Here is a 9381-nt window from a genome sequence, read left to right on the forward strand (position 1 = left end):
CTCCTCCTCCTCCTCCTCCTCCTTTTTTTTCCTAGAGCTTTCAGGTATACTTTTAAATTGTTGGTATAAGAACTTTCTAATTTCTCTATGGAGGCACTTAGTGCCACGAACTTTCCCCTTAGCATTGCTTTCATTGTGTCCCATAAATTTGGATATGTTGTGCCAACATTTTCATTGAGTTCTAGAAAAACCTGTATTTCTTTATTTCTTCCCTGGCCCAGAGATCATTGAGTGGAGAGTTGCTCAATTTCCATGAGTATGTAGGCTTTCTGTTGTTTCTATTGTTGAAGTCCAGCTTTAGTCTGTGGTAGTCTAATAAGATACAAAGCATTATTTCAAATTTCTTGTATCTGTTGAGGCTTGCTTTGTGATCAGCTACATGGTCAGTTTTGGAAAAAGATCCATGAGGTGCTGAGAAGAAGGTATATTCTTTTGTATTTGGGTGAAATATTCTATAGATATCTGTTAGGTCCATTTCCTTCATGTTTGTTAGTTTCACTATTTTTCTGTTTAGTTTTTGTCTGGATGACCAGTCAATTGGTAAGAGTGGGGTGTTGAAGTCTCCCACTATTAATGCATGGGATTTGGGATATGATTTAAGCTTTAGGAATATTTCTTTTATAAATGTGGGTGTCATGTTTGGGGCATAGATGTTTATAATTGAGATATTATCTTGGTAGATTTTTTTCCTTTGATGAGTACGAAAAGTCCTTCCCTGTCTCTTTTGATTAATTTTAGTTGAAAGTCTGTTTCATTAGATATTAGAACTGCCTCTTGGGTCCATTTGCTTTGGAAACTTTTTACCAGCCCTTTAGCTAATTTCCATATTTATTGCCGAGATGTGTTTCTTGTATGCACCAGAATGATGGACCTATTTTCACATCCATTCTGTTAGCCTGTGTCTTTTTATTGGGGAATTGGGTCAATTCATGTTGAAAGATATTAATAACCAGTGATTGGTGTAAGTGTGTGTGTGTGTGTGTGTGTGTGTGTGTGTGTGTGTGTATGTGTATACTTTCCTTGTTTTTGCTGGTATGGAATTATTTATTTTCTGTGTTTTTGTCAATGTAGTTATCCTCCTTGGGTTGGAGTTTTCCTACTGAAGGGCTTGATTTGTGGATATTCTTTCAATTTGGATTTTTTGAATTATCTTGTTTTCTCCATATATGGTAACTGAGTTTTGCTGTGTCTAGGTTAGCATCTGTGTTTTTTTTTTTTAAGGTTACAAGATATCTGTCCAGTCATTTCTAGCTTTTAGAGTCTGCTGAGAAGACAGGTGTAATCCTGATAGATCTAGCTTTGTTTGTTACATGGCATTTTTTCCTTGCCACTTTTAATATTCTTTCTTTGTTCAATAAATTTTGTGTTTTAATTATTATGTGCTGGGAAGATTTTTTTTTCTTGTCCAGTCTAACTGGTGTTCTATAAGCTTCTTATAAGTTTATAGTTGTCTCTCTCTTTAGGTTGAGAAAGTTTTCTTCTATGATTTTGTTTAGAATATTTTTTAAACCTTGAAGCTGGAATTCTTCAACTTCTTCTATTTCTATTATTCTTAGGTTATGTCTTTCATGTATCTCAGATTTTCTGGGTGGTTTGTGTCAGGGATTTTTTAGATTTAACATTTTCTTTGATTGATGTACCAATGTCTTCTATTGTGTCTTTTACATCTGAGATTCTCTCCACCATCACTTGTATTTTGTTGATGATGCTTACATCTGTTGTTCCTCTTCTTTTCCCTAGGTTTTCCATCTCCAGGATTCTCTCAGTCTGTGTTCTCTTTACTGTTTCTTTTTCTACATTCAGGTCTTGCACAGTTTTATTTATTGCCTTCACCTGTTTAATTGTATTGTCCTATATATCTTTAAGTGATTTACCTGTTTCTTCTTTAAAGATCTCTACCTGTTTGATTGTATTTCCCTGTATTTCTTTAAGGGATTTATTCATTTCTTCTTTAAAGGGCTCTGTCATCTTTATAAGTTTGTATTTACGGTTCTTTTCTTGTGTTTTGGTTTTGTTAGAATATCCAGGGCTTGCTGTAGTAGGGCAGTTGTGCTCTGTAGGTATCATACTGCCCTGGCTTTTGTTGATTGTGTTCTTTTGAGGACCTTTAGCCATTTGGATGGCTTTGGTCCCTGGATGTTCTTGTTGTAGTAGATATTGGGAGGAAGATTAACCTTGCTGGCCCTGGTATGGCAGGCCTCTGATGTGGATCCTTGGGATGTATGGTTCCAGATCTGCAGGTTTGTATGGTTCGTAATCTGCAGGTCTATGCAGTTTAGGGCAGAGAGGTGATAGGAGAACGTGATTCACCTTGGCTAGCGTGCTGCTCAAAGCAGCTTAGCATGCCCCAGAGGACTCAGTGAGCATGGAAGATGGGTTGGAGCAGGGAAGCTAACCTGTATGGTTGAGGCTCAGCCGATATGATAGAGGTAGGAGGAGATGTGGAGACAGAATGGAGGTCCCCATGAGAAAGGAGGGTACTCAGGGCAGCTTGGCTTGCCCCAGAGGACTCAGTGAGCTGGGGAGATGGGTGAAAGAAGAGAAGCTTCCCTGTATGGTTCAGGATGCGCAGGTCTGATGAAGCTGGGAGAATAAATGGCAGGAGAATCCATTCAATATATATTTATTCACCATCTTATAGAATCCTTGGCCTACTCATCTGGAGAATGCTTCATCCTTATTGCTACTGTACTTGACAAAAACTTAATCATTAGATTATTAATAATAGCCAATGAGTCCAGAGAAAAATGAGTGCAAAATCTCAGCACTAAAATTTCCAACTGCTTCCCTTCAATGCCCTCAAAAATCCCACTTTTACTTTCTAAGCTAAAGTCTAATGAATCTATTCCTTTAAAAATAAATTCCAAATTTGTATGAGCTATTTTCAGTAGATTTCTATTTGGTACAAATCAACATTTTCTTTTGACGATCACAGATAGCAAACTCTGCTATTCCAAATGAGCAGAATCTTCTGTTGACTAAAAGAAATAATAAAGGTGGGTTTGGTGTTTAAATATAAGAAAGTAACAATGATTTTTTTTCTGTCATTTGATAAAATTCATATCAAGAATATAATAGCCAAAGGGATTTTTCTTACTATGAAGACATGGATTACTAAAACAGGGGTGCGAGGAGGAATCCAGCAATTGGCAAGATAGAGTCTTTGTGAAAAGTCTTCACATGACAGAAGAATAGTAAAGACAATTTGATTGAGGATAAAATAAAAGAGAAACAAATCCAACAGTTATGGAGGTATGTTAAGTATCATTTAATCAAAATTAATTTATAAGTAGCTATGTCTTCCTAAAATATGTAGGCAGCCTTAAATATACTTATAGTATAGTCATAACTACATATTGATAACCTCAAACTTGCTTACATGGGTTGAATTTGGACATCACAAACTTTTAAATAAGCATTTCAGTCTGGCATTGTTGACATAGACTGTTGCTTGACCCAAATTCTTTAGTTTCAGCAAAGTAGCCAGTTTTGCCATTAATACGGTGTTTATGCATTAAATCACTTTGTAGTTATTTTCTAAAAATACAACCAGAGAATGAAGTGGTAAACATATCAGTGCTACTAATAGTAATATATTCTCCTGAGCTTATTAAAATCAAAATCGGACATCTCCCCACCCCTATAGACAGGTGCTGTGGCAGAAGAGCCAGTTGGGCTTTGTGCACTGAGGGCTGTATTAATGACTGTGACACATTCTCACCAAGGGTCATGCAGGTGCCTGTGGTCTGTGCTGAGCCTGAAGCCACATAAGTGTTCATAAGCCATGCTTCTGATTGGAGCCATATTGATGTGAGTGGCCTGTGCTGTCTCCTGAGACCATGTTGATGTCTGGGTCTTTGCTGCTGCCAAGGGCCATATCTGGGTCCATGGTCCTATGCCGCCAGATACCTGTGTTGCTGTCCCTGTCCTTGTCAACACTGAAGGCCATGCACATGTCCATGACCCATGCTGCCACTTGAGGCCATGGTGATTTTTAGGTCCGTGCTACCTCTGAGCGCCATATTTGGGTCCAAAACCTTACTACAGTTGAGGTCTGTGTTGAGGCCCCAGTTACTACCAAAGGTCATGCAGATATCCATCTGTGGTCTTTGCTGCTGCCTGAAGCCATGTTGATATCCATGAGCCAACCTGCCACACGGGACTATATTGATCTGAGTGGGCTACACTGTCACCTAAGGCCATGTTGATTTCCATGATAGATGCAGCCTCTGAAGGCCTACTCTGGGTCCTTGGTACTACAGTAGCAGGGGGCCATGTTCATGATCTGTCCTGTTGCCAGAAACCATGTGGAAGCCCATGGTGTGAACTCCTTCTGACTATGAAGAGCAAGGAAGTTTGTTTGAGGTGATATTAATGATTGCAGATACACAGTTTTGAGAGTGAGGGACATGAAAAACTTCTGAAACAAATCCTACTCCAATCCCTCAAAAGTAGCAGCCTAGACAGGAAACTGCCACACTTTTCTTTAAAAGTATGATGGGGAGGCTAAGCGAAGCTAGCTCTCCATGATTGATGGCTTCTGTGGAGGTGTGAGAGGAAAGAGCTCAGTTTTATTTAAGGGACAGGACACTGAAAGTTTGTCCATGCTCCAGTCAGTATATAAATAACACAAATTGGACTTTTTTATTTTTATTTTTACTTTTTTGGGAGGGAGGAGGTCACAAAGGGGGACAGACATGGAAAGACTGAGGAGTAAATATGATTGTGGAGCATGATGTGAAACTTCCAGAGAATCAATAAAAATGTTATGTTGAAGAAAATCAAAATCAAAAGTCATTAAAAGTGGATTTGGAGCTGGAGTTGTATCTTAGTGATATGGAAAGTCACAGTTTGTGAGAGTTCTGGACCAATCCATAAAAAATAATTAATTAGTTAATTAGTTAATTAACTGATCAATTAACATGGCAGATCCTTAGCTATCAATTAAATTCATTGGAATTAACCAGCCAAATTAATGATTAATGGAAAAAACATTATGTTGGAAAAAATGTCTACGAAGTTAGAACTATAATGAACTTATTCTCCTGAAAAAGTTACGATGGTTTTCCTAGTGTTAAAAATTCCTTGTTGTTCTGTAAACACTGCCCACAATTATACTGGTACCCATCTGTTACCAGTATCTGTACATCCAGTACCCTACACAGACTGAGGGAACTATTAAGCACTAAAATAGTGGAATGTTTCTTTGACAATATAGGCACAAATGCAAGATATACATTCCCATGAAACTTCAACTTGACATCTACTAGAAGTCCTTGGCAACTCACCATAAAGTAGTTAAGGATGTTTTTCTTATGACAATGTTATTTCTTACATAATAGATGAGACATTAAAGATGATGCTATTTTGAATCATCTCTGACCAACAAAGAAGAATTGAATGGTTACCATGTTTATTCAGGAATGTGGCATGTGTTGAAGATGTTAAGAAAACAAATACTAAAAGCTTTAAATAAACAGAGGGTACTATAACACAGAAGAGAAAATTTAAGAAAGACAGGTCTGAAGTTTTAGTGTGGCCCCTAGTAGATGCTGACACTGAGAAACGTAGTTAATGTTCATAAATCTCAGAGTTCACAATGAAGTAAGGGCTATAATGGCAACATAAACTGCCTGGGGCGGGGGGAAACCACTCAACTTCTTTAAGCTTGTCTATTTTTTAAAACTGAAAATTTTGGCTAGGGTCATGACTTAAAAGTAGAGCATTTGCCCTGCATTGAATGCTCAATGCCACAAAATGGGAGAAATGTTAGAGTATATATCACATCTCCTTCTTGGGAGACATAAGAATAGAAAATATTTGTGTCTTTATAAATGAAAATATTTAGCATGGAAAATATTTAGCACTAGTATAGCAAATTATAAGCACGTTCAGCACATACACAATATTATATATGTCATTTCTTGGGCCTCAACAGTCAAGAAAAGGAAAGCAGAGGATTTGTGATGGATGCTATTCCCTGTTTTAACCTGACTAGACAATGGGGTAAGAGAAGTGGCTAAGTAAATAGCAAAGGCAATCACCATATCTAAGAACAGAGTTTTGGAGGCTAGTGATCAGAAAGACATGAATGTATACTTTTCCATCTTCTTTTCATGTGTGTGATGTGTATGTGAGTGTGTGTTTGCATGCCTGTAGGCATGCATTCATGGAGGCTAGGGATTGGTGGTGAGAATCTTCTACACTCATACATCCACCGTTCCCTTTAAGTGAAGGTCTCTCAATCAAATCATCAATATGGCTGGCTAGTCTTCCAAACCAACTTGCTCTGGGGATCATCCATCTCCACCTTCCTAGGCTGGAGTTACAGGCAAGTAACTACATATGTAGGTTGAGAGAATCTGAACTCTATTATTCTTGCTTGAGTGGAAAGCCCTTTAACCACTGAGCCATCTCCCCAGGCCCTGACGTTACATTTTTAAAGACACTAGGATTTGAGCTATAATTTAAACTCACACAGTGTTTGAAAAGATTGTTATGCAAAATTATCAAACCAAAAGGAGAAGGCAAGCTGAGCCTGGTAGTACATACATGTAACCCAAGACTTCAGAAGCAGTAAGATTTCAAAGTCAACCTGCAAATACAAGTCTAGCCATTCTGTTTGAGCTCTTCCTTTGACAGAAAGATCTTCAATTAAAATGAGAAGAGGAATCCAGGCAAAAAATGAGTTTGCATCAAACAATAGGAGAGAAAAGAGAAAAGAAAAACAGTTAATCCTTTGCAGGAACTCAAATATGAAGCTCTGGAGACCAAGTTCTCTCTCTCAGCCATAAATACAGTAGTAGGCACTGATATAATGCAGAAGCTGTGAGATTACCCTGACAAGCATGTACAGAGGTAGAAATTTTCTTCTTTAAGTAAGCTAGCTATTTAGTATTTATAGATTTGATTGTGTTTTATAAGCCATATATAGTTTATTTTGATGCATTCTCATGTGGAATTTTTAACTATTCTAATCAAGTAAGATGATCCTAAAGGGAACCAGCCATTAATAGCCATCATCCACTAAAATTTTTGCCTCACTTCTTATCTCATCTAGGGTTTCTATTTCTGTGAAGAGACACCATGCCCATGAAAACACTTCTAAGGAAAACATTTAATTGGAGCTGGCTTAGAGTTCAGAGGTTAGTCTATTCTCATTATGGCAGGAAGCACAGCAGCATGCAGGCAGACATAGTGCTGGAGAAGGAATTGAGAGTACTACATCTGGATCCACAGGCAGCAGAAGGCAGACCAGACTTGAGCTTCTGAGACCTCAGAGACTGTCCCTAGGAATCCACTTCCTCCAATAGGGGCACACCTCCTAATAGTGCCACTCTCTATGAACCTATGGGGGCCATTTTCTTCCAAACCACCATACTTCCTAAATTATATACATGTATGAAAACAGTTTAAATGAAATTTCTAAATAACAAGGAGGCAGAGCTTCTACTGGCTATCTCTCATCCCCAAATGAAGTTTCAAGACCAGGAATGGATTACATCTAATCAATCTATTAGTGAAACAGGTCCCAAGGGAACACCAAACATCCTAGACTATTGCAAAGGCCATAGGTTGCTCTTCACAAAATGACAGCAAGGACTTATTCATGACAATAATACCTACACAACTTACTAAACATAGAGAAGTAGACCTGATACCTAACTAGAAGCTCCACCCCTGCTAGTGTTCTTAGTACTAAAAGGTACCCTCTCACTACCAAAGGAGAAATGTAAACACCAAACCAGCTATGAAATCTTCCATCTACAATGATGTCCTGACTGCAAGGTATGCTAAGGCAATGGTGGCACCAAGTGTGTAGGAGTAACAAGCCAATATATGATTTGATTTAAGGACAATTCCATGAGATAGAACCCATTCTGAATGGTGCTTGGGTGACCAAGAACCTGAGACTACATAGGCTAGAGACCCTGTGGAAAACCAAATATTTCAGTTGTACAAAAATAATGTAGCAATAAAGTGACTCCTGATGGCATTCTGCTTTACTCAGATCAGTTCCTTGCTCAGTAATCACCAGAAAAGCTTCTTGTAGTAGATGAGAGCAAAGACAGAGACCCACGCCTAGACAATATGCAGAAAGTGACAGACCTTGGAACACTCAGTCCTAAACTGTATGTCTCCATCAAAACTCTCCCTTCAGGGCTCAGGGAATCCTGCAGAAGAGGAGGCAGACAGAGTGTAAGAATCAGAGGAGCTGGAGGACACTAAGAAAACAACACTTTCTAGACTTAACAAGGTTGGTGCACATAGTAACTCAGAGACTGAGACAGCATACGCAGGGCTTTTTAGAAGTCAAAACCAAAGGGGACCCTAAATATGAAAGGAGAACTAGTCGTATCTCCCCATCGTTATCCCAGAAGCTAGGTTCCACTGATAAACTTTGTAAATATAAAATTAATTTTCTCCAAGGGAGTCTCAGGGTGGAAACAAATTATTCTTAAGGGTAAACTGCATGTCTAGCAGTAGATTGTCAACAGAATGCAAACTCAAAGGCATCTTTAGAAGTTCCTTGCCTCATAATGTATTGTCAGGGCTTTAAAAATATTCTTATTTTTAATATTATTTATTTATTTATTCATTTATTTATTATATTTACCCTAAAAGTTTTGCATACATGTTATTATTTCCAGTTTTGTGGTTTTGTGGGATTCCTGAATGTGTAAATGAGTGTGTTTCTGAGTCTATACCTGTTTCTTGTGCCTTTTTTTCTGTTTGTTTTTCTTTGTCTTATTCTGATTTTTTGTTTGTTAATTTTATTATAATTTTTCATTATTATCCCTTAGATGCCTATTTTCTAACAAGAGACAGAAAGGGAATGAGTCCAGATGGAATGGAGGTTGTAGGGGGACCTGGATGAAGTAAAAAGTGGGGAAACCATAATCAAGATAAATCGAAATATGTTATATGAAAAAAATCCATTTGCAATAAAAGAAAAATGACATGAAAGTTTTGCTTCATCTTTCCAAAGACTGACAGGTATGGATCAAACACATTCTTACTGATGCAACGAGAATATCAGTGTCAAGGGAACTGAGAACATAAGTGTGACCCTTTCATGGTGATAGTGAGGAACACCATCATGTGAGCTGGTTGGTGTTTAACACAGCATTCGAGATACCAAGAACAAGGCACAGGACAGATGGTTCAGCTGGTCTTTCAGCTGAGTTTTATTCCCAGCACCCATTTCTACTTCCAGCTGCCTATAACTCCTACTCCAGGGGACCTGACACCCTCTTCTGGCACTCACGCACATCTGCAAATGACCACATACAAACACACACACACACACACACACACACACACACACACACACACACACATATATATATATATATATATATATATATATATATATATATA

This window comes from Grammomys surdaster, unplaced genomic scaffold, assembly GCF_004785775.1.
Source record: "Grammomys surdaster isolate TR1022 unplaced genomic scaffold, NIH_TR_1.0 170, whole genome shotgun sequence".
NCBI classification, from domain to species: Eukaryota; Metazoa; Chordata; class Mammalia; order Rodentia; family Muridae; genus Grammomys; species Grammomys surdaster.